An 18,288-nucleotide genomic window follows, 5' to 3' on the forward strand; every position below is an offset into this window, starting at 1 on the left:
TGAACGGGAAATTCAGACTGAGCGCAGACACAATAGAGGATTCTTCAAAGGACTATCAGATCTGATCAAGGGAAAGTCCAAAAGGAGGGACTATTGAAGATCCTTGTTATTTTTATTTAGTTGTAATTCAGTCCCTGCGTGGACTTTTTGCTTCAGTATTCAGCTCCTGCGTGAGCTTGTTATTTTGTACTCTGCTCCTGTGTGAGCATGTTTGGTTAGTTAACCCCTGCGTGGGTTTGTTCTTGAATTCCGCCCCTGCGTGGGCATTTGTTTTTGTAGAAGTCCCGTTTTGGGCAAATGTTGTACTTGTTTAAGACAATTTATGGGATGGTTTAATTAAGTTTTCATTTTGATTAATTATCTGCATGAAATATGAAAATTAATGAAAATTAAAAAGATCTGCCATTATATTAAATTTGGTAAAATCTAAAGAGAACCAAGACCTAGCCTTTTGGTTTATAAAACAAGGCCAAGATGGTAGTTCCATAATTAGGTTAGGATCCATAATTAACATCTCAATTTAGGACTATTCTGCGTTGATTATTAAAGAATCTTGGAGGTAAAACCTAGCCTTTGTGTTATTGCAAACCTGGCCAAGATGGTACAACCCATAGAATAGATTCCAATTATTAACATCTCTTAGTATGTTAATGAATTTGGCAAACTGTGAATCAGTAAAGTCACACAGGTCATCTCTCATAAAGGGTTAATTTTAAATTCCCTTAATTATTTAACCACTTCTTTGAAGTGAAGTGCCTGTGGGCAATAATTAAATGTCCTCCGTGACTAAGGACAGTGGTAGCTTATGACTCCCTGTTATTAAATGGAAATGAACTATGATTCAACCTAACACACCTAGATACTATAAAATCTTAATTATTTATTTTAACTGTCCTTGTGACTAGGCCTTATGTGCCAATAATAAAGTATCATAGGATAATAGTAAAATCCTAATGTTTTAACAAATTAACCTAAAATGGCAATTTAAAACCTTGGTTAATAAAACATAAAATACTATGAGAGCCTTTGAGTTAAAACCTTGCCCATCATTTACATGTAGCAAATTGAAGCTACATGGCTGGATCGGAGGAAGTCAATAGCCATCCGGTAGGAAACCGTGATGATGCTAAATTCTTAGTAACGAGTGCTGAACTGAAAGCGATTGTGAATGATGCGGTTGCGAAAGCCTTGGAACGACAGTACAGTGAGTACAGTGAGACCCGTAGTAGAACCTTACCTACACCGCATGCTAAACCAAAGAATCATTCTGAGGCTCACAACAAACCACCACCTACTCCACCCAAATCTAAGAAAGATGATGACCGACACTCCTCGAATGAAAACAGTGTTCACCCCAAGAAGATCGTGTTTGATGAAGCCCCACGTGCTAAGGGTTGCACGTATAAATATTTTGTATCTTGTAAACCTCGAGAGTTTACTGGAGAAAAAGGGGCTGTAGACTGTATGACATGGCTTGACGAGATAGAGACAGTGGTAGACATCAGTGGTTGTGCTGAGAGGGATATGGTTAAGTTTGCATCCCAGTCTTTCAAGGGGGAGGCTCTAGCTTGGTGGGGAGCGTTGATCCAGGCCTCTGGAAAGGTTGCCTTGTACAATATGTCTTGGAAGCAATTTGTTGCTCTTGTCAAGGATAACTACTGCCCTCAGCATGAGGTTGAACGAATAGAATCTGAATTCCTATCTCTGGTTATGAAAAACCTAGATTGCCAGGCATACCTCACCAGTTTCAACACCTTGTCCAGAATGGTTCCTTACCTGGTAACCCCTGAACCCAAAAGAATCGCGCGTTTTATTGGGGGTTTAGCCCCAGAAATCAAGGCTAGTGTGAAGGCCTCTAGACCTATCACATTCAGATCTGTAACCGATTTATCTCTGTCCCTCACTCAAGATGCAGTGAGACTAAGAACCTTGAAGAATGCGGATTCTGACAAGAGGAAACGTGAAGATGATAATTCACGTCGATCGAGCAAGAAACATAGGGGAAACCGTGACAGTAAGAAGGGATCTGAGGCCAGGAGGAGCGAGCAACAGTCGGGCGATAGGCCCAAGTGCAAGGTTTGTAGGAAGCACCATTTTGGGAGGTGCAGGTTCGAACATAAATCCCAACCCAAGATGTGTGGGATATGTAAGTCTTCTGAGCACAGAACTCTTGAGTGCAAGAAGTTGAAAGATGCAACTTGTTACAGTTGCAATGAAAAGGGGCACATCAAGATCAACTGCCCAAAGAATGTCAAGAAGACTGAAGATGGGAAGAAGACCAATGCCAGGGTCTTTCAGATGAATGTGCAGGAGGCCATCCAAAACGATAACGTCATAACTGGTACGTTTCTCATTAATGACGTTTACGCAAGAGTATTGTTTGATTCTGGAGCAGATAATTCTTTTGTGGATAGTAAATTCTGTGAGCTGTTAGGATTGCCTGTTAAAGCCTTAAGTGCAAATTATGAGGTAGAGTTGGCAGATGGAACTTTAGAAACCGTCTCAACTGTATTAGATGGATGTGTTATATCCATTAGGAACCACTCTTTTCCTCTTTCCCTGCTACCCTTTAAGTTAGCCGGTTTCGATGTAGTATTGGGCATGGATTGGTTATCGCATAACCAAGCCCAGATTGTATGCAATAGGAAGCAAGTTGTAATCAAGACTCCATCCGGTGAGCCTCTCACCATTCAGGGAGATACACATCATGGATTGCCTGAGCAAGTGTCTATGCTCAAAGCATCCAAATGTTTGAAGAATGGTTGTGTTATCTATATGGCACAGGTGACCATTGATGAGCAAAAGCCCAAGATTCAGGACATTCCCGTTATATCAGAATATCCTGAAGTATTCCCGGAAGAACTGCTTGGTTTGCCGCCAGACAGGCAAGTGGAATTCAGGATCGATATCATTCCTGGAGCTGCACATATCGCTAGAGCGCCTTATAGACTAGCACCAACGGAGATGAAGGAATTGAGAACACAGCTAGACGATTTATTAGCCAAAGGTTTCATTAGACCTAGTTCGTCTCCTTGGGGAGCGCCGATCTTATTTGTCAAGAAGAAAGACGGTTCGATGCGATTATGTATCGATTACCGAGAACTTAACAAGGTTACTATCAAGAATAGGTATCCTTTGCCCAGGATCGACGATTTGTTCGATCAACTTCAAGGAGCAAGTTACTTCTCCAAGATCGATTTAAGGTCAGGATATCATCAGTTGAAGGTTAAGGATGAAGATGTGCACAAGACTGCGTTTAGGACTCGTTATGGTCACTACGAGTTCTTAGTGATGCCTTTTGGGCTCACTAACGCGCCTGCCGCATTCATGGATCTCATGAATCGCGTTTTCAAGCCATATTTGGACAAATTTGTTATTGTCTTCATTGATGACATCCTCATCTATTCCAAAAATCCAGCTGACCACGAGAAACACCTCCGTTGTATTCTGAAATTGCTTCATCAAGAAAAGCTATATGCAAAGTTTTCAAAATGTGAATTTTGGTTGAGAGAAGTCCAATTTCTTGGACATGTGGTCAGTGAGCACGGTATTCAGGTGGATCCCGCTAAAGTTAAAGCTGTCATGAATTGGCAAGAGCCAAAGACACCTACGGAAATCCGCAGTTTCCTAGGTTTAGCAGGCTACTACAGGAGATTCATCGAGAATTTCTCAAGAATTGCAGCACCCCTAACTTTGCTGACTCGCAAGAATAGCAAGTTCAATTGGGGACCTAAGCAGCAAGAGTCATTCGACATTTTGAAGCAGAAATTGAGTAACGCTCCCGTGTTGACCTTACCTAATGGGATTGATGAATTTGTAGTCTAATGTGATGCATCACACACCGGGATGGGTTGTGTGTTAATGCAGAAAGGCAAGGTCATTGCCTATGCTTCACGACAGTTGAAGGTGCATGAGAAGAATTACACCACCCATGATCTGGAGTTGGGTGCCGTTGTATTTGCACTAAAATTGTGGAGACACTATTTGTATGGTACCAAATGTGTGATCTATTCCGATCACAAAAGCCTCCAACACCTGTTCAACCAGAAAGAATTGAACATGAGACAGCGACGTTGGATGGAAACTCTGAATGATTATGATTGTGAAATCAGATACCATCCAGGCAAGGCTAATGTAGTCGCAGATGCCTTGAGCAGAAAGGAGAGGGTAAAACCAATCAGGATCAATGCCAAAAGCATTGAGGTCAGGAACAGTCTAAATGAAAGGTTGTTAGCCGCACAGAAAGAGGCAGTATTAGAAGCTAACTACCCTAATGAAAAGCTAGGAGTAACTGAAGAGCAGTTATCCTATGGCAAGGACGGAATCCTGAGACTAAATGGAAGAATATGGGTTCCTGTTTATGGAGGACTTCGAGACGTCATCCTTAAGGAAGCCCACAGCTCCAGATATTCCGTCCATCCTGGGGCGGATAAGATGTACCAGGATGTAAAGGCAAATTATTGGTGGATAGGCTTGAAAAAGTCTATAGCCACCCATGTGGCTAAATGTCTGACGTGCGCTCAAGTTAAGGCCGAGCATCAGAAACCGTCAGGTTTGCTACAACAGCCTGAAATTCCCACTTGGAAATGGGAAATGGTAACAATGGATTTCATCACCAAGTTGCCTAAGACGCAGAAAGGAAATGACACTATTTGGGTGATAGTTGATCGACTGACCAAGTCAGCACATTTCCTACCCATTAGAGAAACTTTCAGTTCCGACATGCTAGCCCAAGTGTACGTGGATAAGATTGTATCCCTGCATGGCGTACCAGTATCTATCATCTCCGATAGGGATACCAGATACACATCTCATTTCTGGAAGAGTTTCCAAAAGTCCCTGGGTACGCAATTGAATTTTAGTACAGCTTATCATCCCCAGACGGATGGGCAAAGTGAGCGTACTATTCAAACCTTGGAGGACATGCTTCGTGCATGCGTGATTGACCTAGGATGAAGTTGGGATATACACTTACCTTTGATCGAATTTTCCTACAATAATAGCTACCACACCAGCATTAAGGCTGCGCCTTTTGAGGCATTATATGGTAGAAAGTGCAGAACACCCATTTGTTGGGCAGAGGTAGGAGACGTTCAGTTATCAGGACCAGAATTAGTCCAGGAGACAACGAACAAGATTACCCAGATTAGTGAGCACCTAAAAGTCGCCCGTGATAGGCAAAAGAGCTATGCTGATGGTAAGCGAAAATCCCTCAAGTTCGAGGTTGGCGATAAAGTTCTGCTCAAAGTATCACCTTGGAAAGGGGTAATGAGATTTGGCAAGAAAGGTAAGTTAAGCCCGAGGTATATCGGACCATTCGAGATCATCGAATGTGTAGGATCGGTGGCTTACAAGTTGAACTTACCAGAGGAGCTTAGTGGTATTCATAACGTGTTCCACATCTGCAATCTGAAGAAATGTCTAGCTGATGAATCGCTAGTCATACCGCATACGGATGTGCGTATAGACGAAAGCTTAAAGTTTATAGAAAAACCTGTGTCGATTGAGGACCGACAGGTAAAGAAGCTTCGAAGGAAGTATGTACCCATTGTCAAGGTCAAATGGGAAGGCCGCAGAGGTCCTGATTATACGTGGGAGTTAGAATCCACGATGAAAGAGAAATACCCTCAATTGTTTCAGTAAATCTCGAGGTCGAGATTTCTTTTAAGGGGGTGAGGATGTAACACCTCGAAAATTCCTGTCCATTAAAATAAAGACACGTGTCACGTTAGACAGAGGTGTCAGAAAAACCGGATTAAATAAAAAGATGTTTGGTAGGATTTTATAGGGCGTCATGTTATTTAAAATACCTCTGAACGACCCAAGGGCGACATGTTATTAAATCAACTCTGAGCGACCCGAAATTTTTATAAATCCCAAGATCCTTAAATCATCTGATAACCATCTTATATGATAACCGGTTGCTCTCAAATAAATAAAGTTGTATCTTTATTAAGGACTTTGGAATTATAGGTTGTTACTACTGAAAATGTTAAATAAAATCCTCGCAAAAAGGAATCAATATAGTTTATTTTCCTTGGCCAACTATTATGAGAATCCAAGACTCATTCTTGGTAATCTCCGTCACTTTGCAAGACCCTCGTGAGTTGAAATTGAATGGGAAATATGTAAGAGCATGCTAGGCATGAAATGGCTGATCAAGATGGTCCCACATCTGAAAAAGAGGGACTGATTTCGGAGTTGGTTTGATTGCATGGTTCAGACTTAAAAGCTCACAAAATTTTGTCCTCTGGCCATCGGTTACGGACCGCAAAGCCTTAGGCTTACGGTCCGTAAGGAGGGTATCTGGGCATGTTTCAGCAAGGTCGGTTACGGACCGTAACCATTTCAGCTTACGGTCCGCAAGAGGTCCTTACGGACCGTAAGGCCTCAAGCTTACGGTCCGTAAGACCGTCGCTGGCAGCAGATTTTGGACAGCTGCCTGTCCAGCCCGTTGCACCGACTTAGAATGATGGTTTTTGAAATCAGGGGCTTGCTAGGCAGTATTTAGGCTCATAGGGACACTTGGGTTGATCTTGTAACCATTCTAGGCTAGCTTGGCATGATCTTGGACCTTCTAGTTCACTATATAAGGACTTGAATGGTAACCATTGTCACTTGCTTACTTGGGACTTTGGTTCAAGACATCTCTGGAGCTTTGCTGGACATCAACTAAGTTTCATTAGGTCCCTAATCCTTCTTAGGACTCTTGTAAGTAACCTTAACCTCCCTTAATCCATTCTAGCTTAGTTAATTAAGCAAAAGTCAAACCGTCGTAATTAAGGTTTGACTTCGTGATTAATCATAATGTGCTCTGTCAAATCACGAATTAAAGATACCTCTAAGTAGGTAATTAAGTGGGTAACAAATCCTCAAAAGGGTACTTCCAGATTCCCACTCTAAGCATGTCAATTGTCGAGTCAAAGCTAACTATAAAAAGTCAACATGATGCTTAATTTCAAATTAATACATAATTAGCAATGTAGGTTGCATGTAACCTGTTTGAACATTAATATAACTTGGTAATAAGTATAAGAACATGTTCCAACATGTTCAACTCGACAATTTTCTGTTTAGACCCGGTTCGGAACCGAAAGTCGCATAGTTTGACTTTCGCTTTGACTTTCAGTTCTGACCCGTTTTAGTCAAGATTAAGATTGCCTTAGAGCTTCTTTTGGACCTTATAACATGTTAGTATATCCTCCAGTGATTATACAACTCGGTTCATTAGATATCTCGTTCATATGCACGATTCCGTTAAATGCACATATGTAGACCATTATGCCCAAAGGTCTAAAAATCATGATTTTTGAAAATATAAAAGGGTAGACATCTTAGTTACTGAATTATAAACTTGTTCCCAAAATTTGACATCAGTTTGAAGTCTAGATTAAGAGTTATGCTCATTAGCGTAATAAGAAGCCTTCTTAGTGAATAATTAGCGTAATTAACGCATAGCCTATTTAAACTTAGATTTTATACAAAAACTTTATACCCACTGTTATATAATAATATTTTGGGAATTTTAAAGATTTTTATTTATTTTTAGAATGAGCATAACTAGAGGTTTTAAGCTTAATTCGGCTTATGCCGGTTTTGCCCTTTTCGGCCATAAAATGAGTTTTACAAAACCTTTTAACCCCAAACCTTTTCCTCCTGATTTATTATGTTAAATATGATATTTTGAGCCTTCTGGAATTATAGAAATATCAGCTTTTCCTTTAAAACCCGGAAATGGCTCCAAGTCGCCTTTTGGGCATTTTTACGACATAGTATATATCAAAACTAGTTTTTATACTAAAGGTCTAATACCTGCTGATATATTTAGTAAAATTTCATGTTATAACAGTAAACTAAGGTTGAGGACTCAGGTTTCCCGTTTCGATCTTTTAAGCCTATGTAAAATTACCAAAATACCCTTATGAGGCGTAATTGGAGTTTAAAATCATTCGGGGCATAATGGGACATACCATACTGATATTACAACATATTGGTGCATATAATCTCAGGAAACATGTATATGATTTATATGGTTACCCGTTACGTACTTTCGCGTTCGGATCGGCTTATGTGACTAGTTTACGCACGTTAGCCGAAACGGGTCAAACCGTAACATCTTAGTCTCTAAATCCAGAATGTGTTTAGTTTACCCATGTAATACAAGTATCCAAGCTTGTAGGGTCTAAGTCACATTCCTTTTCGGTTTTTCGCCTTCCTCGCGATTAAACCATATTTATTCTTCGAGACTAACCGGTCTAAGCTTAGGCTATGTTAAAAGACCCGTTAGGATTCTAATAGGTTATATTAAACCTTCCTTCCAGAATAGGAGCCCAGTAAAAGACACTTGCATTTTTGCTTTTGTGGTTTATACTTGCTCAGGTAAATACTTTTAACTTATTTTCCCTATACGGGCTTGGGGGTACGGTATATAAAATACCGCTTGGTCGGGCAATTGACCCCAACTCATTAGTAGTTGGGTATTATCAATGTGACCCATTTGAAAACTTGGTTTTGTTTGTTTTTACGCCTTTGGGAGCTTATTGACCATGTCCCGGATATCCTTGGCATCATTTTAAGTAATGGCCACGACCTTGACACCCGGGTGTAGGCGTACACCCGGTATTATGTCCATTATTAAGGTATAAACGTTGGCTTCCCGCCGCGGACTTATACTAAGTGGTGTGTCAATTAACCTTAAACCCGACACGACTCGGGCGACTGAACGCACAACAAACATGTAAATCTTTTACAAGTTTAACTTTGATTAATTATTCCTAAGTTATAAAAATGTTTTGTGCCTTGAGCATTTAAATCAATTTTTAAAACCTTTTCAAAATGAGTCAGTTAAATTGTATTTACCAGTGTAAACTGACGTATTTTCCCCAAAAAGATTAAGTGCAGGTGCTATACGTAATGGGCTGGTCTCTCCTTAGTATCATAGAGTCTCGCAAGCTTTGGGATGCATTTATCTGTTGAACAATTTTCTCCTTTTATTCCGATCCGCCTGTGGATCTATTTCGACTACTTGTGATACTTAAATATTACATTTGATGGTTGAAATAAATCTATTTCTTTTGCTTCCGCTGTGCATTATAATTTGTGCTGTTTGACTATGATGATATCAACTACGTCACGTTAATCCCCCACCGGGCCCACCGGTGATACGTGGAAATTCGGGGTGTGACACTGCACTTTCATAATCAGAACCTGGCTCTTTGTCAATCCGACTCCCCCTCAATTTGTGCTGAGATCATAGTCTAACTTTTACAGAATCGGGATCGCATCCTGGATTGCTACTCTCAATCAGAATCCAGGTTTTCCTGCAAATCCTCTACCCAACACATAAGATTCATAAAAATAAGATATTAACAAATTTTAAATTGTATGCACCAACACTGACTCCCCTACTATCAATATACCATCAGGATAACTGTGATCATTTATAAAAACAATTTTTCAATAACTTTCTTTTCTCTGAAACACTTTTCAATCAAACTCTCCCAAACCTGTTCAACATGTTTAGCACTCGGAATTTTGAAAATAAGCTTTTCAACATCAGTTGTCGAAAATCTTTTTGGATTTTTCAAAATTAAAGCTAAACAACTAATAATAACATAAACAAAATGTAGTAAAGAAATATTTACAGACACTATTTTTGTGAGTTTGTGTAAGAGGATCATATCAGTTTCTGAGACAAATCACCAACACCGTTAAGCTTTAAACATTTTAAGTTCTAAACGATTCACTTAGATTGTCAGTATACTGATCCACTTAAATTTTCACACAAAGTTCAACTGTTGCGAGATACGAAATTAGTATTTTAGAGACTTAAACTTATTCGCGTGTCCCACCTCAGAATATACTCCCGTATCCAGATCCCAATATTCAGTCTTACAGGTGAGTATACCTAGATGATATTTGTAAGGGGTTAGGTGCGAAACCGTGAGAGCTCAGGTCAGAACTTCCGTTCAGCAGAGAGATGACGATTCGACTTTCGGTGTGTCCCCTTTAGAGGATCTTTTGTTTCAACAGCAATGACTATCAATTTTATTGTTTCATCAAGTTGCTGAGGGCTGCGCTTTTTCAAGCATTTGCGGAAAGTATTATACGGGGACTAGGTCAGTATTTCCATACAGCAGAAGTCCCGGGATAATACCCCAGATATCACTAAGCATAAAGACCTAGTATCTCAGAAAGAGGGAACTTTCAAACAAGATTTCGGGGGTTACCCATATATCCAAGAAATGTTCCCCACGAATTAAGCAAGTTTGAAATTTAAGTTTATATCTCGTCACAATCTATTAAATGTGCAAAAACCTACTGCCACATCATCATTGAGACCGTTTATCACAATTTAACTTTCCAATTCTTTAGCATGCCGTGATCGTCCAATGATGTACTATCATTTCCTCTTTTATACAACAAAACTCATTTTTTGAATTTATCATGTTTTTGGCTTTTTTAAATTTTCTAATGTTTTTGGATTTTCTGTGAAATTTTTACTCCCCCTAAAATGCAAACACATTTAAAGGAAAAATTTGAAAACAAACTGTACAAACAAATTGACAACCGATATCAAATCACTTAAAATCGCCATCCACTCGGCATAAACAATCAGAACTCCCTCTCACAACAAACTATTTTCCCATTGTGATTTCAAAACACTTAAGTTTGTTTTAATCAAATGGTTTTTCCGGAAAATTAGTTTTGTTGATTTTCAAACCATTTGTAGGTAGGGGATAAACTCATCATTTATTCTCCAAAATACCACTTGTAAGTATGGTCCAATCAAGTTCAACTTAATGACCTTGATTAACCACTTGTCAATGAAAACCTCTTTCAACCACTTACAGGTTCACTCACCAACCATAATCACTTGTAAATCAAAATATAACATTTTAAAGATATCACCTGTAGATTTACCAAACAATCATTTCAAGAATGATGCCGATTCCTACTCCACTCCTACCAACCAGGGAGCTCCGGTAAGTCAGGTGTTTAATCAAACATAATGTCCACCCAAGCCTGACCAGCCTTGGGTGATTTTGGTACACATCTATCCCACCAACATTTTGATTTGTAAAATTCTTTGGCACCCTTTACCTTCCTGTCAACCATCTTACCGAAAATATGTTTGACTTTCCCATTGAAAGCCTTCTCAACATCAAATTCTCCCTTATCAGCGAAGAATTGATTTGAGATCTCTACCTTTCCCACTTTTGACATCAGATTTTCCTTTGACAATTGAGGAAAATTCTCATCGTTCACTTCTGGAATGGAACTCACAATCTTTTTCTCAACCAATGACTCCTCTGATTTTATGGAATCAGATTCATTGTCAGAACAACTATATGTTTTAACCACCCACTTTTGTTTACTCAAATCACCTCTTCTTTTGTAAAACCTTTTTGAACTTTCTCCTTCCTCAGAAGTAGAATTTTCAAACTTTTTAACATTTGTCACAGGTTGTTCTTTCTTATCAACACAAGTCTTTCTCAAAACAGAGTTAGAAGAAACTCCCTGTTTTTGATAGTTGGTCTTGGGGCAATTCCAAGCTATGTGTCCAACTTCCTGGCATTTGAAACAGGTTCTTCTGTCAACTCTTTGAGCAAACTTTCTCACATTCTTCTTCACTTCAGCAAGAAACTCCTTGTTTGACTGCTTCCAGAACGGTTTCTTCTGTTCATCCTCTGAACTTCCTCCTGAAACAAATTTTGTTTTTGGTTTATAAGTTTTCTGATTTTTATAATTTTCTGATGAAATAAAACCAAGACCTTTCTTTTTGAGATTACCATTATGGTTTGGTTTATTTTGAAAACCATAACCACAACCATAACCCATTTTCTTGTTTACTCTTTGTTGAATTCTTGAAGTGTAAGGTTTAGGTTTTGCAGAAAGATTTAAATCTTTTATTTCAGAAATATTAATTTCTGTTAATTTGAAAACCTTTTTGATCATTTCAGTTTTAACACTTCTTATTGGGAATTCCTCATCAGAATATAATTTGTCTGAATCATTCAACGTATATGCTACTTTGACTGATCCGTCATTCAAATTAGATTTTGATAACAAGAATTCTTTATTGTAAACCCTCTTAACCGGTGAACTCGGACTCTTCTCAGACGAACTCGAACTATCTGACTTAGACTCCGACTTTGACTCTTCATCCATATCCAACACCTGATCGAAAACTCTCTTAACTAACTCAGACTCATGATCAGTGTCAGACGCTGTGAATGTGACATCAATATTGTATGGTAATTCATCAGTGATTTCAGACTTTAATTTGATGTTTAGAGCCTTGTCTACCCGTTCCTCATTTGGTTTCCTGGGGGAATAACTCTCAAAGATAGGAGGCGGACATCTGTTATACTTGACACTTTGTGTCTTACCAGTATCCTCTTCTTTTTCTTTCTTCTTGAAAGCTTCAAGACCTGCAACAGTAGGATAAACACGATCAACCAAATAATCACAAGTAGTATAACTCAACAGTAATCGTTTAATCCTTTCACTCTCAATCTTCTCAAGTTCCAACTCCTGCTTCAGCTTAGCACAGTCTTCAATATACTCATTGATGATGCTCTGCTTTGTCATTAAAGTTGCACTCATTTTGTCATTTGCTTTTTCAATTTCTGCATTCGTTCTTTTCAAACTATCAACTATCCTGTTCAGTACATCGTACGACTCTTTCACATATTTCACATCAGACAGTAAATCTTCTTTCATTCTCTCTAATTCAGCAATCTTCTTGTCTTTTTCTTCACATACTTTGCAAGATTCTGAACATTTCTCATAAGGCTTAATGACCTCAACCACCTTTTCAACTATCTTTTCAACTTCGACAATCTTTTCAACTTCAACAAGTTTCTCGACTTCAACAATCTTTTCTATTTCGACAACTTTCTCAACAACTTTCTCAACTTCGACGATTTTCTCTACCACTTTCTCCACTTTAGCAATCTTTTCTGTCGCATTCTCAGTAACTGCTTCAATTTTTGTTTCTCCAGCTTCTGTCTTTGCCTTTTCATCAGCGAGTAACTTTGCTGCTTCTAGCTCTCTCTTCAAACGGGCAATCTTCTTCTGATTCAGCATCTCAACTTTATCTGCATAGAAAAAATTAAAACTATCAGGATCCATGCTTTTTCTACATTTGTTAAGATACTCTTCCTCATCATCTGTATCAACATCACTTCCAAGATCTGGAAATAGTTGAATTCTTTTTTGACAATCTTCATCTTCACCCAGAATTCTGGTAACAAGAGCCACATCAGATCTAGTCACACCAGGTATATACTTGTCCCAGCTAAATCCCTCCGCAACAAACTCATCACTTTGATCTATTATCCCATAATAAGCTTTCTTATTTGCTTCTTCGATCATTTTCCCATGAGCAGTTTTCTGATCCTTTTGTTGAGATTGTTGATCAATCTGATGAAAGATTGATTTCTGATAATAATTGCTCTTATCTTGACTCCCAGTTAACTCTTGATTCTTACACTCCTGTTTAAAATGACCTTTTCCTTTACATCGGAAACAGGTAACCTTTGACTTGTCAAAACCAAGTGGAGAGGTAGCCATTCCTCGAAACTCGTCTCTGCCAGTAATCTGTTGAAATTTTTCAGCTCTCCTGCAGGCACTAGCCAAACACCACTTCACATCCATCAATTCAAGTTCTTCTGCATCGATTTGGTCGTAATCTTCTTTTGTGAGCATCGGATTACCAATTCTTCCTGCAATCAAGCTTTCATACGACTCTATCATGGCTACAAGAGATGCCATGTGTTGCTTAGCCACTTCAGGAGAAAGATTTTGACCATTCTGAATAGTTAAAGTAACATTGTACTGCAAATTAGTAGGATTTTGCTTTTGAGGGCTAGGTGTGTTGCTGTTTGGATCAAAGCTTGAGAATGATGAAGTGTATCCACCACTTTGAGTTGTAGTGCTATCATTTGGACTTGCAGAACCATCAGCACTGAATGCAGTACTCGTCTTTGGACTTTGACTAGGAGTAACCTCAAACTTGTTCCCACGATAGTACAAACTAACATCCTGTTTGGCATTTGGATTTGTCATGATAGCTGTCTTTTGAATGTCCAGTTCCTATTCTTCAATCTTCTGAATGAATTGTGCCAAATTCATACTCTCGGACTTCCTCATGAGTTTCACAACCATCAGATAAGTTCCCCACTTGTGTTGTGGCAAAGCTTCAGCTAGCTTATCGACCCACTCATCATCTTCTTTCTGAATATCCAATCTTCCCATTTCCAGAACCAAATGACAGTATCTATCAATGGTGTCACACCCCCAAAATCCACCATGCGGAGTACCACCGCTTGGAGGCGTGACGTGACCAGGATCGAGCCACCAATCATATTGAACAACATAATTAAGTAAATGAAACCAATCACAATACAATTGGTAACCAAAGCTGGTTAACTAAGTTCGAATTAAACAGCGGAAGCATTAAAAGTAAAACCCAAAATATAAGTTCATAGTTCATAAGTTTAAAATCCAAAACTTAGATTTAATAGTTCATAAGGATTAAGTGTTTATTACGGAACATGACCGTCCGTATCCCACAACAACCTCCTCCTCGTGCAAGCTCCATAAGCATCTAGCGACCTGTAAGGCATGTAACAACGAGTCAACAACAAAGTTGAGTGAGTTCACGTTTGGTTGTTTAGTTTTAAGTTATTTCCGAAAACGTGGTTTGTCTTTCATTGGCGTAATTGTCGTGGGGGTTACCCCGTAGTTGAAAGTAAGATTAACCAGTTCATTCTTTATTACCCAAACCATTTCCATGTTTAGTGGGGGCTTCCCCATGTGAACCACTAGACTGTACCATATCGACCACTAACGCAAAATAAGTTGTGCCCTACATCAGTGTCTATCATCACTGATGGTTTACCATAGTCCATTAGTACACGCCCGTCCGACTGGCACGGTGTGAGGTTTGTTAAACCTAATAGCGCTATTAACTAATGACCCGCTCGCCATTGGCCTCAGCGATTAAGTCGGTATAAATTGAGGGACTTCATGATAGAGTTTTGTCTAGTAAGTTTAAGGTTGTTGTCCTACCCAAGGAGGACGAACGTACGTAGTTCTACCCAAGGAGAACACGCAGGATTAATATTGGCATCCTACCTATGGAGGATGGTCGTACATATCCTACCCAAGGAGGATATGTAGATTTCCGTTTTAAATTCTTTAACCCATTCCCAACCACCGGGAATCCCATGCCTTAGAAAGTGTGTGAACTCACCTCGGTTTGCTCGGTTAGATTCTCAAAGATAGCTAACAGTCAAGGTCGGTCAATCACGTCCTAGTATGATTACCACTTAATTTATTAGTGACTTCAAATAAGCACAAAATTCCTACACGCATCTAACACATAACATGCATCACTTTAGCGGTTTATGCTCATGTAACCTCCCATCTATTCCCATTCATAAGCAAGCATACGGCATTGCACATAGCACTTTTATTGACATATAACATGTTAGATTATTCTCAGATAGCCTACCCGACATTTAGACACGCAAAATCACTACTTATGTCATTTCAGCTTTTATATTCAAAACTGGGCTGTTTTCAGGGATTTTAATAAAATAGTTAAGTTGTTTCAAAAATTCTCAAATTTTTACAGAAGGTCCTATATGTTCCAAAATTTATTATGTAAAAATATCGGGGTCCAGTTCATTACCAGTGTTTTACAGAAAAATCATTTTACCGACTGCAATCAGATTTGTCACTTTCTGATTGCAGTTTACGGAATAATTCACTAAAAATTATTTGTAAGTTCGATTGACGAAATTCCAGTTGGAGGGTCATCGTTACAACGGTGACCAACTACTGTAAAAATTCCATGAGTCGATTTTACTCAGGTTTCAAGTTATGACCTTGAATACGACGCACTTTTTCTGCAGTAAAAATGCAGCTTGAGCTGCTGTCTAAAAACAATCCCTTAAAAATAGTAAACGATCTCGAAAAATTACGATTCCAGTGCCATTTGTTTGGTTATTCAAAAATACACATTTTAGGCTTCAGAAAATCAGTTTTTCGATTTAAAACGGTCCAGTTACAGCCTGTTGAAGTTGGCTGGAAATACAACTCAGCTTGCTGTTTACATTGCAGAAGTTACTAAAAACGCATCATCAAAGACCCTAACCATGGTTTATCGATGATTTAATGTTCAAATCTCAATCATGCTTTAACCAACCCTAAACCAACCAGATTTCAACTTCATACAAACTTTTTATATAGAGTTTCTATGCAGAATTTCATGTTCATCTTTTTAGTGTTCATTTTCTTGTGTTACTTGATTATCATCCTCCTACTAAGTATTCATAACAAAGAATAAGATGGAACAAGGGTGTGAAGGGACTTACTACTAGCACCAGGCTAGGGTAACAATCTTAGGGCAAAGATGATGAAGAAATGTTAGTGACAAAGGCTTGAACCAAACTTCCTCGAAAGCTCTTCAACTTGCACTTCTATGGAGGAACCTCAAAGCTTGGAATGAGAGCTTGTAGTGAAGAAAATGGAGGATGTGAGAGGTGGTGGTGGTGGTGAAATCGGTTATGGGGGAGGGGGGAGCCGAAAATAAGGGGAGGGGGTGAGGTTGAGTGAAGAGCTTGATGGTGATGATGAGTTTCTTGGAAATATAAGCATTCTAGAATCTAGGGTCATCATACTCAATATTCTTGGCCAATAGAATTAAAGATTACCTTTACAACAATCTAAACAAAATATTTTAAGTAATCATGGCAGATTTTTGGTTGGGGGGGGGGGTAAAATGAAAATTTTTGTTAACTAATAGGTATTAAATTAGAAGGTTAAGGGTATTTTCAAGAATAGTGGGTGTATGCCATGTTTCTATAGTGTATGGGGATTTTTGTGACCGTAATTATTTAAGAATAATAAAATAATATTTCTGACAAAATTTCGGTGTCCCGAGTAATGTCTGGTTGTTCGGTTGGATACTGTTTCGTTAATTTGTTTAATTGTTCCGTAAGATGTCTTATAGGTATATTTTTGTAACATAATTCATTCCTAACCCTTAGGAAAATATTCAGGACTATTTAGTCAGGTTTTCTGCATACTACTAGTATGCTAACACGCACATGTAAGTATGACACAGTAACAGGAAACAATTAAGTAATTCAACACAGTCACTAAGCACTTTAATTATCATTAAATAATCGTACGGATACATGCAAATACGAGGGTTGTCACATTCTCCCCCTGTTAAGAGAATTTCGTCCCGAAATTTAGTGCGTAGTTACTGAGGAAGCTAGTTAAGTTGCGTTGGTTTCCTGGTTTTCCTGGGGTGTCACATCATCCCCCCGTTGATTTGGAATTTCGTCCCGAAATTCTGTTGTAGCTTCAGTCTCAGTAGTGGTTGCACTTTTCTTAAACAACTGGGGATACTTGAGTTTCATTTGGTCTTCTCGTTCCCAGGTATACTCTGGGCCACGACGGGAATTCCAACGAACTCGGACGAGAGGTATTCTAGTGTGATTGAGAATCTTAACGTCTTGATCCGTAATCTCTACTGGTTCCTCGACGAATCGCAGCTTGTCGTCGATTGTGAGCTCTTTGAGAGGAACTATGAGGGTCTCATCTGACAGACACTTCTTTAGATTCGACACATGGAATACGTTGTGAACTCCACTGAGTTCTTCTGGTAGGTTCAGCCTGTAAGCGACTTTGCCAATTTTCTCAATGATCTCGAATGGTCCGGCGTAACACGGATTGAGTTTGCCTCGCTTGCCAAAACGAACTACACCTTTCCAAGGTGAGACTTTGAGTAGCACTCGATCCCCAACCTGGAACTCGAGTGGTTTTCTTCGCTTATCGGCATAGCTTTTCTGACGGTCACGAGCTGCCGCCATTCGTTGTCGTATCTGAGCAATCTTTTCTGTTGTATCTACTACTAGTTCTGGGCCAGTGATTTGACTGTCACCAACTTCTGCCCAACAGAGAGGTGATCGGCATTTACGTCCTTACAATGCCTCAAATGGAGCGGCCTGGATGCTGGTGTGGTAGCTGTTGTTATACAAAAACTCCACTAACAGAAGGTGCTTTTCCCAGCCATTGCCGAAGTCAATTACGCATGCTCTAAGCATATCTTCGAGAGTCTGAATGGTGCGTTCAGATTGCCCATCCGTCTGTGGATGATAAGCGGTGCTCATGTCTAATCGTGAGCCAAAAGACTTATGCATAGCTTGCCATAGTTCAGAGGTAAAACGAGCGTCACGATCAGAAATGATGGAGGTTGGCACTCCG

This window comes from Helianthus annuus, chromosome 13, assembly GCF_002127325.2.
Source record: "Helianthus annuus cultivar XRQ/B chromosome 13, HanXRQr2.0-SUNRISE, whole genome shotgun sequence".
NCBI classification, from domain to species: Eukaryota; Viridiplantae; Streptophyta; class Magnoliopsida; order Asterales; family Asteraceae; genus Helianthus; species Helianthus annuus.